Genomic DNA, 17,469 nt, shown 5'->3' on the forward strand with positions numbered 1-17,469 from the left:
GCTAGAGGGGAAGGCTGGGGTTTGAGAGCTTTTTAGAGAGAAGTTGACTTGAGAGAGAGTGGAGTTGAAGAAGTGATTAAGTTTAATGATCAATGGGAACTTATAAGATATGCTAATGGCTTGATTTGGGGAAGTTAAGTGCGGTTAGGAAGGCTAAACTAGGGCTGCCGAAATTTTTGATGGGGGTTAGGGAGGGGAAAGTGTCATGTAGAGTGTGGGGAAAGGAAAGGAAAGAGTGATGGGTGTGATAGGATGTGATAGGAAGTGAAAGATGTGAGGGAAAATTCAAATTTGTGGATGGGGGAGGCTTGGAGCCGCCGGGTGAGCCGCCGGCCAAGGGAATTAGCCGCGGCTTGGGGCTGTCATGTCGGAGCCGAGGGTTTGAGCCGCGGCTTGGGGTTGAGCCGTGGCTTGATGGCTCGGCTTAGCTGAGCTATGGGTCTCGTTCGATTGAGAGAAAAGCCAGAAAATGCTTGAAACTTGATTGAGCTTGCATCCGATCTCCGATGTCCAATTAATTTGTACGACGAGGAATGCTTGAACGACGAGAATTTGAATGAGCCTAATATCGCCATGCGTCGTGTGAACGAACGTTCGGGCGACTCGGCGCCTCGAGAGTCGGTTTTACCCTGTTTAGACATTCGGAGCGGAGTTTAGTGTCCATCGGTCCCCAATTGCACTTTGTGCATCCTAACATTCGTTTTGGCGATCCTTTTGCCCCGTGGGGGATCGTTGGCTCGTCGCCCTCGGACGAAGACCGTAGGCCCGGGAAGACCTAGGGACTTGTGACCGGGATTTTCTCAGTGTTCCCTGAATGTCTTGAGGTGCTCTGGGCTCGTTGTGAGGTGCTCGGGGATTATTGTGATCTCTGTTCTTCGTGGACGTGCCCCGAAAGCTCGCCGGGAGACGTTCATGACCACTGAAACGTCCCTTGGGAAACCGAGTCGAGTTCCGGAAGGTCATCTGAAGCTTGTTCCTCAACCTTGGTGGTCCCTGGGTGCCTGTAGGCCCGTTTAGGGGGGCCGTCTGCTTGATAGTGGAGCGGGCCCCGGGAGCTCTGTCAGAAAAGGCGTCCGTGAGAGATCGGGGTGTCCCGGCTCATGTGGCTTGCCCCAGAAATGCGTCCGGACGTGTCGTTGGTCAATTTGGCACTGAGAGGGATTTTTGGAGTCCCATATTGGGCACCTTTTGGTGCTTCGGTGACTCGGTGATGAATAGTGTCACAGTGCCAGCTCCGTCGTTTTCGGGATTCCTTGTCCGTCCGTTCTTCTGACTGCTCTCTTCCGCCTTTCCCAGTGGACCGTGCTCTTCTCCTATTGCTCATGACCCCATGCCCGCCTATTTGCCTCTGATTGCCGGGTGATGAATAGTGCCCCGGGCTACGGTCGGGAATCCTCGTGTGGGAAGCCGGTGGGCCAAAATGGGGTGCTGACAGCTTGCCCCTCTTTGGTTGCATTTTCGGTTAGAGGATGTAGCCAAAGACCATGAAAGGCACCCTTTTGGTCCCGGCGGCCGCTTCTATCGTCGTTCTCTATGGTAGCTCGCCCCCCCCTGTCATGAGATAGTAGCGTGAGTGGGAATTGGGGAATGTGAAGTGGTAGGTGAAGGGCCGAAACCCGCAGAAAGCAGTAAAATGGACGGGAAGTCCGAAAAGCAGTAAAGCGGACGCGAAGTCCGTGAACGCGGAGTCCAGAAAGCAGTAGAGTGGACGCGAAGTCCGGAAAGCGGTAAAGTGGACGCGAAGTCCGGAAAGCGGTAAAGTGGACGCGAAGTCCGGAAAGCGGTAAAGTGGACGCGAGGTCCGTGGACGCGAAGCCCGGAAAGCAGTAAAGTAGACGCGAGGTCCGTGGACGCGAAGTCCGGAAAGCAGTAAACCGGACGCGAAATCCGGGAACGCGAAGTCCGGAAAGCGCTAAAGCGGACTCGAAGTCCGGAAAGCGGTAAAATGGACGCGAAGTCCGGAAAGCGGGACGCGAGGTCCGTGGACGCGAAGTCCGGAAAGTAGTAAAGTGGACGCGAGGTCCGTGGACGCGAAGTCCGGAAAGCAGTAAACCGGACGCGAAATCCGGGAACGCGAAGTCCTGAAAGCAGTAAACCGGACGCGAAGCCCGTGGACGCGAAGTCCAGAAAGCAATAAACCGGACGCGAAGTCCGTGGATGCGAAGTCCAGAAAGCAGTAAACCGGACGCGAAGTCCGGGGACGCGAAGTCCAGGAAGTAGTAAACCGGACGCGAAGTCAAGAAAGCAGTAAACCGGACGCGAAGTCCTGAAAGCAGTAAACCGGACGCGAAGTACGTGGACGCGAAGTCCAGAAAGCAGTAAACCGGACGCGAAATCCTGAAAGCAGTAAACCGGACGCGAAGTCCAGAAAGCAGTAAACCGGACGCGAAGTCCAGAAAGCAGTAAACCGGACGCGAAGTCCGGGGACATGAAGTCCTGAAAGCAGTAAACCGGACGCGAAGTCCAGAAAGCAGTAAACCGGACGCGAAGTCCGGGGACGCGAAGTCCAGAAAGCAGTAAACCGGACGCGAAGTCCTGAAAGCAGTAAACCGGACGCGAAGTCCGTGGACGCGAAGTCCAAAAGGCAGTAAACCGGACGCGAAGTCCGTGGAAGCGAAGTCCAGAACGCAGTAAACCGGACGCGAAGTCCGGGGACGCGAAGTCCCGAAAGCAGTAAATCGGACGCGAAGTTCGTTTGTGCGCACCCGAATTTGATCTCGTCGGGGCACGCATCCGCGAAGCCTATGCAACGCGGCTTGGGAGTATCCACCTTCCCGTGGGGATGCGCGACGGACACGCGTGAGAAGGAGTCGCCACTTACTATTTACGACCCGTAGGTCGAGGGCCATTGCGTCGCCCGGGTTTAGGGGTACGGGGTACACCTAAATGCTAAGGCAATGGTCGTACGGAATCGGAAATTCCGAATTCGGGGGTTCTATTACGTGCGGGCCTATATCCCGCACGCCCTTTCGGTACTCTAGCTTGCTAGGCTTGCCATTTTGTTTATTTACCGCGTGATTTAGAGTTGCGCTCGACTCGCCTGTTTTGACACCGTAAATTCGATGAATTGATCAAGTTGGGCCAAGAGTCCGAAAGATGAGTAGGCTTGTGCATCGAGGAGTCGGTTCACTATCTTAGTGTTTGTTTTAAGACTCTTATTCAGTGAGGTGACACTGCGGTTTCACCGAATTAGCCCAACTCGTATTTTGACTCTATGTTGGAATCTATCATTCCGCTTATCCATTATCTAATGTTTGATTAAGGCAAATGCATGATTAATCCGGTTTTTCGTGTTTTGTAACTGAAATAAAATGTTCACCACCGAATCTACGATTGGAAGATAGAAACACCGAAAGTGAACGGAATGGGCCGTGCGAATGAAACTCGCACTCGAACGGGTTGCCTTTTTCTTTCAAAGATCGAAGTGTTTCTAACTCCCTAACGCCTAGGGTATCGGTGAATCACGGAATGACGATTATGCCCTTGGATGATAAAATTGCAATGTTCGTGTATAAATTGGAGATCGCGTCACACGAAGAAGTCCAAGAAGGACTCGCGCGTCTTGACTCGAGCTGCCTCAAATCGGGCCCGGACTCGAGTCATAGCACGCGAGTACTCGTTAGACGTCTATTCTATTCGTGTTACGTGTCTCGGTGTTTTGAAATTGTGAGCTTTTAATGGAAAAGGGCATTCTCGCCGTTCCGTAAATCATCGATGCGTTTATGAATTAATAATCAATTTGCCCAATTGTTTAGTCCAAGTGTTTTAATTAGCCGGATGATACGTCCTGTTTGACCCGTTTGTGGGATTGATTTAATGATTCAGACCTCAAACCTCAATTGTTATGGATCAATGAAATGATTGTTCGATATTAACGTATCTAGCATATGAATTAACATGAAACCAACGATTAATTGAAAATTGTGATTACAATCAATTCCAAGAATCGGTTTTGACCGTTTCTTGTATGCATAAAACATCAAACACGATGATAACGTACATTTTTTTACATAGCCGGTGCCGCTATGATCTTAGGAACGCAATTAAGCATACAAACAAGCACAAACACAATATTTAGAGGAATCGATAAAACGGCACCGACTCATGGAAAGCGAAAAATGTAAAAACTCGGGAAACGACTTGAGTCGGGGAAAGGAGGCCATCCATGGCCCGAGGAAGCCAAGAGGGGCTCTCGGCCACCTCCCTTGGGGTGAGGCCGAGAGGTTCCTTTGGCTTGCTCGAATCAACGAGGTCTCCTCGACTCCGATTCAAACTATTTCCCGACATGCTAGCACTATATACGATGAATACATGCATAATACGATGTAAAAGACACATAAAAACATGAACTTGCATGCGAATCGGTCATGGACCTCCTTATCTCCCCACAAACGCAAAGAAAACGTAAAAGTCCTAACTTCTCTAAGTCGGGAATGATTATACCTATCCCCGGGATGCGGGAAAAGTCGAGGAAAGTCGGAAAACGGCTTCGGGAAGTCGATTCTGCCCCCTGGAACGAACAGACCCGAGTCAGTGAAGTCGGGTCGGCGACAGACCCGACTGGCAGTCCGGCTTGTCGGGGCTGTAACGGTTGATCGGGAAGGAATTTTCGCGCGGGGCCAGTTGCGTTGGATTCCCAAGAGACTAAGCATCGTGCCTGTGGTGGTTTCGGAAGGAGAGTATGCGTTGATTTTCTGGAAATCGAAAACAAAGTCGGGTTAGCTAGCAGAAAACAGAACCGACTGGGCGGAACTGACCCGATTGGACAGGTCAGAAAGAAATGGCTGTCCCGGAGGCTCCCGGTAGTATTTTGCTGTAAGGTCAGCGGCATTGGACTCCTAACTCACTGAGGATCATGCCTGCAGTGGTTTCGGAAGGAGAGCATGCGTAGATTTTCCGGAAATCAAAAACAAAGTCGGGTTAGTAAAAAAAAGATAGATCCAGTCGGGACAAACAGACCCGACTGGCACCCGGCAAAGAAAAGGCTCTACAAGAGGCTCCCAGTGGTCTTTTGATGCAAGGTCGGTGGCATTGGACTTCTAACTGAGTGAGGAAGACGGTGATAGGTGGCCCTTAGTGATATTCAACCCGAGCTGACCTGTGCGTTCCTGCGAAGTTCAGATTAGAAAAGACGACTAGAGGAACAAACCCGACTGGCACCCGATGAAGAAACGACTCTACGGGAGGCTCCCGGTGGCCTTTTGGTGCAAGATCGGTGGCATTGGACTCTTAACTGACTGAGGATCATGCCTGCAGTGGTTTTGTGAAGATTAGACATGTCGATTTTCTTGAGAGATGCAAAGAAAACCGGTAAAAACTAAAAAAAATCTGTGAAGGGAGAAAAGAGAGAAACGGCGGTGGTGCGCGGTTGAGCGGCTCTCGGCATGCGACCACCTTGTCACGGGGGAGAGTGAGGGTCATGAGGAACCCCTAGGAAATGATGGCACGACTCGCCATAGTCGTGAGGTAGTGGAAATGTCCGGGAAGCCCGGGAAGCCGTGAATTTGTTTGAAACTCCTCGACTTTGCATCGCCGAGGCCACTTTCGTTTGCTTAGCCCCGTGAAGACTTGATGTACTTCGTTGTCCTAGCCCAATTTTGTGATGGCTAGTTTTCTCAGAAGTCTGATTCTTATGCACTCGAAAGTCGAACTTCGCGTCTTTTTCCTTGCAAACTTTACAAGTCCTTTCCCCTATTGTCTAAAATGAAAACAAAATTGCCCCAGGAGTGTGGGTGACCAAGGTTGCCTCCGCGTGAATGTTGGACGGGGATACCCCGGTCTTTGTGATCTGTGCCGGGCGCCTTGTACGATTGTCGTTCCCGATCGTGCGTTGTCGCTCCCGTGGAGGGTGCCCTTTAGAGGATAGGCGCTCTTGAAGCCGATTGTGTCCTACCTCAGGGTTTATCGTTGCATGTTGTCAGTGATAGTTCTTTACAGTGGGGAAGGCCCGATTTGCGCCGAGCCCAATTTGAACGGTTTATTCGATTGTCTCTGTCTTCGGCTTCGTGGGGGCGTACATATTCGTCGGAAACCTCCCTCGTCGAAGTATGAGGGAAGGGTCCGAGAGGAACTCTCAGGGGGATGTGAACCCGTGTATCGTTCTTTGCCTGTGACCGGCGTGTCCCTGTGAGAGATGACAAAGAAGATGATGCATTAGGTGATTGTTTGGTGGAATGTTCAGTAAGAAATGTAAAGTGATCCCATGGGAAGTCCCATCGTCCAGCGTGCGACCCATGGGGTGCTGCGCGGGAGGGACACTCAATTCTGAGAGTTTAGTCATCACCACCCTAGAGTGGGCAAACCGTGACTGGGGGCCACATAGGTGTACTTTCCCCGATTATGGGTTGGCATGCGCAGCCGTCCTAGGGAAGGCTCGAGGAGCCGGGTCTCATGAGGACAGGCAAGTCGAATAGGTCTGACAGAACCAATAGAGCATCTCTGGGATGGTCTTAGTGCCACTTGAAGGGTTTGTTCATGCCTGGAGCCCATTCGTGAATAAATGTAAAAGAGAGTTTAGGGAAGAGTGCATGTTGCCCTAGTGACTAGTTGATGGCCACAGTGGAGGGTGGGCAGGGATCATTCTCCGGTCGGAGATGTGACCGTGCTAGTGACTTTCACGGCGGGTGGGCAGGGCCATGCTCTGTTCGTCGGAGCTGTTGCTTGTGATCTTTTGCGGTTGAAGGATTAGACTTGCTCCTCGGAGTATCGCTTGGATGAATTTGAATCCAAGTCAATTTTGGATTTTAGTTGAGCCTGAAAGCAGTAAACGCGAGGTGTCAAAACCTGAAAGCAGTAAATGCGGGGCCGGTGCCCAAAAGCAGTAAATGCGGGACCGAGGCCCGATGAGGGGTCGAAGCCCAAAAGTGGGGCCAAAACCCAAAAGTGGGGCCGAAACCCGATGCAGGGTCGAAACCCAAAAGTAAATGCAGGGCCGGAGGCCGATGTGAGGTCGAAGCCTAATGCAGTAAATGCGGGACCGGAACCCGATGCAGGGCCGGAGCTCGATGCGGGGCCGAAGCCCAATGCAGTAAATGCAGGGCCGGAGCTCGATGCGATAAATGCGGGGCCGAAACCCGATGCGGGGCCGAAACACAATGCAATAAATGCTGGGCCGAAGCTCGATGCGGGGCCGAAGCCTAATGCAGTAAATGCAGGGCTGAAACCCGATACGGGGCCGAAGCCCAATGCAGTAAATGCAGGGCTGAAACCCGATACGGGGCCGAAGCCCAATGCAGTAAATGCAGGGCGGAAACCCGATACGGGGCCGAAGCCCAATGCAGTAAATGCAGGGCTGAAACCCGATGCGGGGCCGAAGCCCGATGCAATAAATGCGGGGTTGATAGGAAAGTGCAAGAAATGCGAAAGCAAAGGTCAATGCTGAGGAATAGCGTGAGGCGCTGCGATGCGGTGACGCTGATTTGCTTGCGGTCTTGCTTTGTGGAGTAGGGATGGGGACTTAGTGTTGAAATCCCAAGGAGCTGGATGGATGGAAGACGTTTGTTGTCTCAACTGTGGTCGATCAGTGTTCAGGCTGTCTTCTTGTGTAGAATTTCCTACAATGGGAAAAGAAAACAATGAAGGAGCAAACTATATTCGCGATTTCAGCGTAAGGGCTTAGGGGATTGAACTTGCCTGGTAGGCGTCGTGCGAGCGCGCCGAGGGTGTGTGCATGGAGAAGGTGGAGGCATGCTCGCACGACGCGGAAATGGCACGCTCAGTTGTGCTAATGGAAGCACTTGTAGCATAGAGGGACGTGTGCTCAACCATGCAATGACATAATCGATTGCGCGGGATTAATGGGAAGTTAGTGTTGCTTGGACGGTTGACCCTTGAGCTACTGATCGGCTCGCCCTGGAGGAAGGGTGAGGACCACGATTGGTACACCTGCAAAGGCGGTCACAACTTTGTCTACCGTGTGGTAATGTTAATTGTCGTGTAAAACAGTAAATGAATAGGATGCATGCAATGCGTGAGTTTTCAAAAGCTAATGTTGTCGTTCACATTGACTCGAAAGGTTCAAAGTACAATGCAAATTTTGTAAAATAGAGCCTTAAGCTGATTTGCCACCACACTCGGGGTTTGAGCGAGCGCCGCCTTGGAAAGCACCGGGTCTAGGAGAGGGCCTTGCGGAGACATCTATCCTAGAGTGCATGTGTGGGTCTTCATGAGGCCCTTTCCTAGACCTCTCCAGGGCGGCGTTCGCTCAAGCGAGCTCCTGACCTCATCTCTGCATCTCGGCACGAGTTTGGGAGAGCTCCCTCTGAGGTGGTTGGCCGGCGAGTTCTTCGTCTCTCAGCGACCTCTCGGTGATCGAACCTAGTGTTGATGAGGTCGATCATGTTGTCCCGGAATATACACCATTCGCGTTTTGTGGCGGGTCGGTGAGGTCCTCGTGTGTTGGCGGGCTCTGTCGAGGCGTGGGCAGGAGGCCGAGCAAGGCGTCCCTTACCAAGACGATAAGAAAATCTGCTTAGGACTTGTCAATTTGAACGACATCCTAGTGTGTTTTGAAAACTGCATGATGCATATGTGCAGAGAAAAGTAAATGCCCACGGCTTAGTACAAATGACAAGGTACATCGCTCTTGAAATAGAAAAGACTCAAGTGGCACGCAGGCCGCTCTTGTCTGCGTCGGGTTGAAGGCTTGCATGGAGGCATAGCACGATGCATGGTTCGGTGCTACAAGGACCGTGCAATCTATGGATGGGGGCTCCCGACTCAAGGGTGTGAATTCCTTGAAATCGAGCGAGGATCTTTGGGGGCCGGATCGGTGGCATAGCCGACTCGATCCGTTCCCTTACTCGGAACCTCTGACTAACAAAGCTTCCTATTTTGGCGCCCGTGGGATTTCGGACAAGGCACCTAAAGCTAGCATGATATGCAATGCATGCGTGAAATAAATGTGCGTAAGTAGATAAGCGGTAAACGACGGAAAGCAGTAAATAAACAAGCAAGCAAGCAAACGGGATTGAGCCCGAACCCTCTAGATGTCCCCGGTGGAGTCGCCAAGCTGTGCGCACCCGAATTTGATCTCGTCGGGGCACGCATCCGCGAAGCCTATGCAACGCGGCTTGGGAGTATCCACCTTCCCGTAGGGATGCGCGACGGACACGCGTGAGAAGGAGTCGCCACTTACTGTTTACGACCCGTAGGTCGAGGGCCGTTGAGTCGCCCGGGTCTAGGGGTACGGGGTACACCTAAATGTTAAGGCAATGGTCGTACGGAACCGGAAATTCCGAATTCGGGGGTTCTATTACATGCGGGCCTATATCCCGCACGCCTTTTCGGTACTCTAGCTTGCTAGGCTTGCCATTTTGTTTATTTACCGCGTGATTTAGAGTTTTGCTCGACTCGCCCGTTTTGACACCGTAAATTCGATGAATTGATCAAGTTGGACCAAGAGTCCGAAAGATGAGTAGACTTGTGCATCGAGGAGTCGGTTCACTATCTTAGCGTTACAGTTCATCGAACCGTGATGGTCGATTCCCTGCGTGAACCGAAACCACGAGTATCCAAGCTTACTCACCCTTTGGTGGCGATAGACCAACTTAACCGATCCAGCACTCGGACCTCTCGCTCACCGATCGGGGATCCTTACAAGGAGATGAATGAACATACAAATAGAATCCTCACAATGTTCTCTCGAACAATTACAAAGTATAACCGAATAAGTAAATGGATCCCGATCGGTTTGCATTGGGCCACTATTCTGCTCCGGCTCACCGTGTAATTTGAATAACCGATAAGTGAATTAAGGCAACGCGGGCTCAAGGAGCCGGGGGTCGGGTCCGATCGATCCAACGGTTTGCAGGAGAATTGGTTGATTCCCACTGTAACCGTTGGGCCGATCGAGCTCCCGAGTGATATCTAGATCCGTTTCACATGCCCAATTTAAATTGCCTTCCACATAGGCCGTGTTCGGAGTGTAACGGTGAATCGAGGCCAGATCCCATTCCGCACTCTAGTTGCACGCGCTTGGTGAATTAGAAGGCGTTGGACCTCGTGTTCGGTGGTTTGGGGCATTGGACCCCGTGTAACACGTAACCTATGGGCTCGGGCCCGAATCGCGACAAATCAGCAAAAGCAAGAATAAAACAGAAGAAAACTGATAAAACTGATGAAATACAGACAACAACTGATAAGTATCGGTGAATACAGACGAGTTGTGTATTAGGCCGAATGTACGTGATTTAATCAGTTATTAACCGGGTTGATTAGCAAACAATGTATCTGACCTAGGCAAACATAGATGGTGGATTAGAATAGGGTTCCAAGCCAATTACATGTGTGTGTTTGTTTTAAGACTCTTATTCAGTGAGGTGACACTGCGGTTTCACCGAATTAGCCCTACTCGTGTTTTGACTCTAGGTTGGAATCTATCATTCCGCTAATCCATTATCTAATGTTTGATTAAGCCAAACGCATGATTAATCCGGTTTTTCATGTTTTGTAACTGAAATAAAATGTTCACCACCGAATCTACGATAGGAAGATAGAAACACCGAAAGTGAACGGAATGGGCCGTGCGAATGAAACTCGCACCCGAACGGGTTGCCCTTTTCTTTCATAGATCGAAGTGTTTCCAACTCCCTAACGCCTAGGGTATCGGTGTATCACGGAATGACGATTATGTCCTTGGATGATAAAATTGTAATGTTTGTGTATAAATTGGAGATCGCGTCACACGAAGAAGTCCAAGAAGGACTCGCGCGTCTTGACTCGAGCTGCCTCAAATCGGGCCCGGACTCGAGTCATAGCACGCGAGTACTCGTTAGACGTCTATTCTATTCGTGTTACGTGTCTCGGTGTTTTGAAATTGTGAGCTTTTAATGGAAAAGGGCATTCTCGCCGTTCCGTAAATAATCGATGCGTTTATGAATTAATAATCAATTTGCCCAATTGTTTAGTCCAAGTGTCTTAATTAGCCGGATGATACGTCCCGTTTGACCCGTTAGTGGGATTGGTTTAATGATTGAGACCTCAAATCTCAATTGTTATGGATCAATGAAATGATTGTTCGATATTAACGTATCTAGCATATGAATTAACATGAAACCAACGATTCAATGAAAATTGTGATTACAATCAATTCCAAGAATCGGTTTTGACCGTTTCTTGCATGCATAAAACATCAAACACGATGATAACGTACATTTTTTTACATAGCCGGTGCCGCCATGATCTTAGGAACGCAATTAAGCATACAAACAAGCACAAACACGATATTTAGAGGAATCGATAAAACGGCACCGACTCATGGAAAGCGAAAAATGTAAAAACTCGGGAAACGACTTGAGTCGGTGAAAGGAGGCCATCCACAGCCCGAGGAAGCCAAGAGGGGCTCTCGGCCACCTCCCTTGGGGTGAGGCCGAGAGGTTCCTTTGGCTTGCTCGAGCCAACGAGGTCTCCTCGACTCCGATTCAAACTATTTCCCGACATGCTAGCACTATATACGATGAATACGTGCATAATACGATGTAAAAGACACATAAAAACATGAACTTGCATGCGAATCGGTCATGGACCTCCTTATCTCCCCACAAACGCAAAGAAAACGTAAAAGTCCTAACTTCTCTAAGTCGGGAATGATTATACCTATCCTCGGGATGCGGGAAAAGTCGAGGAAAGTCAGAAAAACGGCTTCGGGAAGTCGATTCTGCCCCCTGGAACGAACAGACCCGAGTCAGTGAAATCGGGTCGGCGACAGACCCGACTGGCAGTCCGTCTTGTCGGGGCTGTGCCGGTTGATCGGGATGGAATTTTTGCTCGGGGCCAGTTGCGTTGGATTCCCAAGAGACTAAGGATCGCGCCTGCGGTGGTTTTGGAAGGAGAGTATGCGTAGATTTTCTGGAAATCGAAAACAAAGTCGGGTTAGCTAGCAGAAAACAGAACCGACTGGGCGGAACTGACCCGACTGGGCAGGTCAGAAAGAAATGGCTGTCCCGAAGGCTCCCGGTGGTATTTTGCTGCAAGGTCAGCGGCATTGGACTCCTAACTCACTGAGGATCATTCCTGCAGTGGTTTCGGAAGGAGAGCATGCGTAGATTTTTGGGAAATCAAAAACAAAGTCGGGTTAGTAAAAAAAAGACAGATCCAGTCGGGACAAACAGACCCGACTGGCACCCGGCAAAGAAAAGGCTCTACAGGAGGCTCCCAGTGGTCTTTTGATGCAAGGTCGGTGGCATTGGACTCCTAACTGAGTGAGGAACACGGTGATAGGTGGCACGTAGCGAGATTCAACCGAGCTCACCAGTGCGTTCCTGCGAAGTTCGGGTTAGAAAAGACGACCAGAGGAACAAACCCGACTGGCACCCGATGAAGAAACGACTCTACGGGAGGCTCCCGGTGGCCTTTTGGTGCAAGATCGGTGGCATTGGACTCCTAACTGACTGAGGATCATGCCTGCAGTGGTTTTGTGAAGATTAGACATGTCGATTTTCTTGAGAGATGCAATGAAAACCGGGAGAAACTGGAAAAAATCTATGAAGGGAGAAAAGAGAGAAACGGCGGTGGTGCGCGGTGGAGCGGCTCTCGGCATGCGACCACCTTGTCACGGGGGAGAGTGAGGGTCATGAGGAACCCCTAGGGTCACGTTGGACCCCTTGTTCGGTGGTTTGGGGCATTGGACCCCGTGTAACACGTAACCTATGGGCTCGAGCCCGAATCGCGACAAATCAGCAAAAGCAAGAATAAAACAGAAGAAAACTGATAAAACTGATGAAATACAGACAACAACTGATAAGTATCGGTGAATACAGACGAGTTGTGTATTAGGTCGAATGTACGTGATTTAATCAGTTATTAACCGGGGTTGATTAGCAAACAATGTATCTGAACTAGGCAAACATAGATGGTGGATAAGAATAGGGTTTTAAGCCAATTACATGTATGTGTTTGTTTTAAGACTCTTATTCAGTGAGGTGACACTGGGGTTTCACCGAATTAGCCCAACTCGTGTTTTGACTCTAGGTTGGAATCTATGATTCCGCTTATCCATTATCTAATGTTTGATTAAGCCAAATGCATGATTAATCCGGTTTTTCGTGTTTTGTAACTGAAATAAAATGTTCACCACCCAATCTACGATAGGAAGATGGAAACACCGAAAGTGAACGGAATGGGTCGTGCGAATAAAACTCGCACCCGAACGAGTTGCCCTTTTCTTTCATAGATCGAAGTGTTTCCAACTCCCTAACGCCTAGGGTATCGGTGAATCACGGAATGACGATTATGCCCTAGGATGATAAAATTGCAATGTTCGTGTATAAATTGGAGATCGCGTCACACGAAGAAGTCCAAGAAGGACTCGCGCGTCTTGACTCGAGCCACCTCAAATCGGGCCCGGACTCGAGTCATAGCACGCGAGTACTCGTTTGACGTCTATTCTATTCGTGTTACGTGTCTCGGTGTTTTGAAATTGTGAGCTTTTAATGGAAAAGGGCATTCTTGCCGTTCCGTAAATCATCGATGCGTTTATGAATTAATAATCAATTTGCCCAATTGTTTAGTCCAAGTGTCTTAATTAGCCGGATGATACGTCCCGTTTGACCCGTTTGTGGGATTGGTTTAATGATTGAGACCTCAAACCTCAATTGTTATGGATCAATGAAATGATTGTTCGATATTAACGTATCTAGCATATGAATTAACATGAAACCAACGATTAAATGAAAATTGTGATTACAATCAATTCCAAGAATCGGTTTTGACCGTTTCTTGCATGCATAAAACATCAAACACGATGATAACGTACATTTTTTTACATAGCCGGTGCCGCCATGATCTTAGGAACGCAATTAAGCATACAAACAAGCACAAACACGATATTTAGAGGAATCGATAAAACGGCACCGACTCATGGAAAGCGAAAAATGTAAAAACTCGGGAAACGACTTGAGTCGGGGAAAGGAGGCCATCCACGGCCCGAGGAAGCCAAGAGGGGCTCTCGGCCACCTCCCTTGGGGTGAGGCCGAGAGGTTCCTTTGGCTTGCTCGAGCCAACGAGGTCTCCTCGACTCCGATTCAAACTATTTCCCGACATGCTAGCACTATATACGATGAATACGTGCATAATACGATGTAAAAGACACAAAAAAACATGAACTTGCATGCAAATCGGTCATGGACCTCCTTATCTCCCCACAAACGCAAAGAAAACGTAAAAGTCCTAACTTCTCTAAGTCGGGAATGATTATACCTATCCCCGGGATGCGGTAAAAGTCGAGGAAAGTTGGAAAAACGGCTTCGGGAAGTCGATTCTGCCCCCTGGAACGAACAGACCCGAGTCAGTGAAGTCGGGTCGGCCACAGACCCGACTGGCAGTCCGGCTTGTCGGGGCTGTACCGGTTGATCGGGATGGAATTTTCACGCGGGGCCAGTTGCGTTGGATTCCCAAGAGACTAAGGATCGCGCCTGTGGTGGTTTCGGAAGGAGAGTATGCGTAGATTTTCTGGAAATCGAAAACAAAATCGGGTTAGCTAGCAGAAAACAGAACCGATTGGGCGGAACTGACTCGACTGGGCAGGTTTGAAAGAAATGGCTGTCCCGGAGGCTCCCGGTGGTATTTTGCTGCAAGGTCAGCGGCATTGGACTCTTAACTCACTGAGGATCATGCCTACGATGGTTTCGGAAGGAGAGTATGCGTAGATTTTCCGGAAATCAAAAACAAAGTCGGGTTAGCTAGCAGAAAACAGAACCGACTGGGCGGAACTGACCCAAATGGGCAGGTCAGAAAGAAATAGCTGTCCAGGAGGCTCCCGGTGTTATTTTGTTGCAAGGTCAGCGGCATTGGACTCCTAACTCACTGTGGATCATGCCTGTGGTGGTTTCATGAAGATTAGACATGTCGATTTTCCTGAGAGATGCAAAGAAAACCGGTAAAAACTGGAAAAAATCTGTGAAGGAAGAAAAGAGAGAAACGGCGGTGGTGCGCGATTTAGCGGCTCTCGGCATGCGACCACCTTGTCACGGGGGATAGTGAGGGTCATGAGGAACCCCTAGGAAATGATGGCACGACTCGCCATAGTCGTTAGGTAGTGGAAATGTCCGGGAAGCCCGGGAAGCCGTGAAAACACCTACGGAACCCGGTTCTGGACAGAGCTGGTTCGGGCTGCTGGGAGCTTCAAATCGCAAAACTATCACCCGAAATGGACTCGGGAGGTCCAATACATGTGGGATATGTAGTTTTTGTTTGAGGCTCGGATGAGTCGAGAAGGAAGAACTCGCCTAGAAACCGGGAAACTCCCTAGGGACCCGAATCTGGATTGGGCTGAAATGGGACCTAGATGACTTCAAATGGCAAAACTAACACCGTAAATGGACTCGAGAGGTCGAATACATGTGGGATATGAAGTTTGGTCGAAGTTGGCTTAGGCTGGGTGGCGGTCGCCTGAAAACGGTTGAGTTTTCGGACAATTTTGCCTTGTAACCGGGCTGAGGTGAGGCTATGCGATTTCTGGAAAAATGTTGAAGTTGAGAGGGCTTTGAGAGGGTTTCCTAGAGTGAGAAAGCTAGAGAGATGATAGAAGTTGAGTTGTGATTAAAGTGTCTTGCAATTAGGCACTTATAGGATGCCTTAATGAGCCAAATTAGTGAGTTTAAGTGCAATTAGAGGGGGGAGCTTAGGGGTTCCGAATTTTGGAGGGAAGATTAGGGTGGGGAAATTGTCTTGTTGAGTGTGGGGAAAGGAAGAGAAGGGAAAGTTGATGGGAGGTGATGGGGAAGTGATAGGAAGTGATGGGTGTAAGAAGGATTTGAAATGTGTGGAGGGGGGAGCTTCTTGAAGCTTGGAGCCACCGAATTGAGCCGCGGCTTAGGGAATTAGCCGCGGCTTGGGGCTGTCATGTCGGAGCCGAGGGTTTGAGCCGCGGCTTGGGGTTGAGCCGTGGCTTGATGGCTCGGCTTGGCTGAGCTGTGGGTCCCGTTCGATTGAGAGAAAAGCCGGAAAATGCTTGAAACTTGATTGAGCTTGCATCCGACCTCCATTGTCCAATTAATTTGTAGATTTGGAATGCTTGAACTGCGAGGATTTGAATGAGCCTAATATCGCCATGCGTCGTGTGAGCGAACGTTCAGGCGACTCGGCGCCTCGAGAGTCGGTTTTGCCCTGTTCGGACGTTCGGAGCGGAGTTTAGTATCCCCGGTCCCTGATTGCTCTTTGTGCATCCCAACATTCGTTTTGGCGATCCTCTTGCCCCGTGAGGGATCGTTGGCTCGTCGCCCTCGGTCGGGGACCGTTGGCCCGGGAAGACCTAGGGACTTTGATCGGGGTTTTCTCAGTGTTCCCTGAACGTCTCGAGGTGCTCGGGGATCGTTGTGATCTCTGTTCTTCATGGACGTGCCCCGAAGGCTCGCCGGGAGACGTTCGTGACCACTGGAACGTCCCTCGGGAAACCAAGTCGAGTTCCGGAAGGTCATCTGAGGCTTGTTCCCCGACCTTGGTGGTCCTTGGGTGCCTGTAGGCCCGTTTCCGGGTGTCGTTTACTTGTCGGTGGGTCGGGCCCTATGAGCTCTGTCAGAAAAGGCATCCGTGAGAGATCGGGGTGTCCCGGCTCACGTGGCTTGCCCCGGAAATGCGTCCGGACGTGTCATTGGTCACTTTGGCACTGAGAGGGATTTTTGGAGTCCCATATTGGGCACCTTTTGGTACTTCGGTGACTCGGTGATGAATAGTACCACAGTGCTAGCTCCGTCGTTTTCGGGATTCCTTGTTTGTTCGTTCTTCTGACTACTCTCTTCCGACTTTCTTAGTGGACCGTGCTCTTCCCCTATTGCTCATGACCCCATGCCCGCCTATTTGCCTCTGATCGCCGGGTGATGAATAGTGTCTCGGGCTTCGGTCGGGAATCCTCGTGGGGGCAGCCGGTGGGCCAAAATGGGGTGCTGACAGCATGCATAAAACATCAAACACGATGATAACGTACATTTTTTTACATAGCCGGTGCCGCCATGATCTTAGGAACGTAATTAAGCATACAAACAAGCACAAACACGATATTTAGAGGAATCGATAAAACGGCACCGACTCATGGAAAGCGAAAAATGTAAAAACTCGGGAAACGACTTGAGTCGGGGAAAGGAGGCCATCCATGGCCCGAGGAAGCCAAGAGGGGCTCTTGGCCACCTCCCTTGGGGTGAGGCCGAGAGGTTCCTTTGGCTTGCTCGAGCCAACGAGGTCTCCTCGACTTCGATTCAAACTATTTCCCGTCATGCTAGCACTATATACGATGAATACATGCATAATACGATGTAAAAGACACATAAAAACATGAACTTGCATGCGAATCGGTCATGGACCTCCTTATCTCCCCACAAACGCAAAGAAAACGTAAAAGTCCTAACTTCTCTAAGTCGTGAATGATTATACCTATCCCCGGGATGCGGGAAAAGTCGAGGAAAGTCGGAAAAACGGCTTCGGGAAGTCAATTCTGCCCCCTGGAACGAACAGACCCGAGTCAGTGAAGTCGGGTCG

The sequence above is a fragment of the Punica granatum genome, chromosome 5 (assembly GCF_007655135.1).
Source record: "Punica granatum isolate Tunisia-2019 chromosome 5, ASM765513v2, whole genome shotgun sequence".
NCBI lineage: Eukaryota > Viridiplantae > Streptophyta > Magnoliopsida > Myrtales > Lythraceae > Punica > Punica granatum.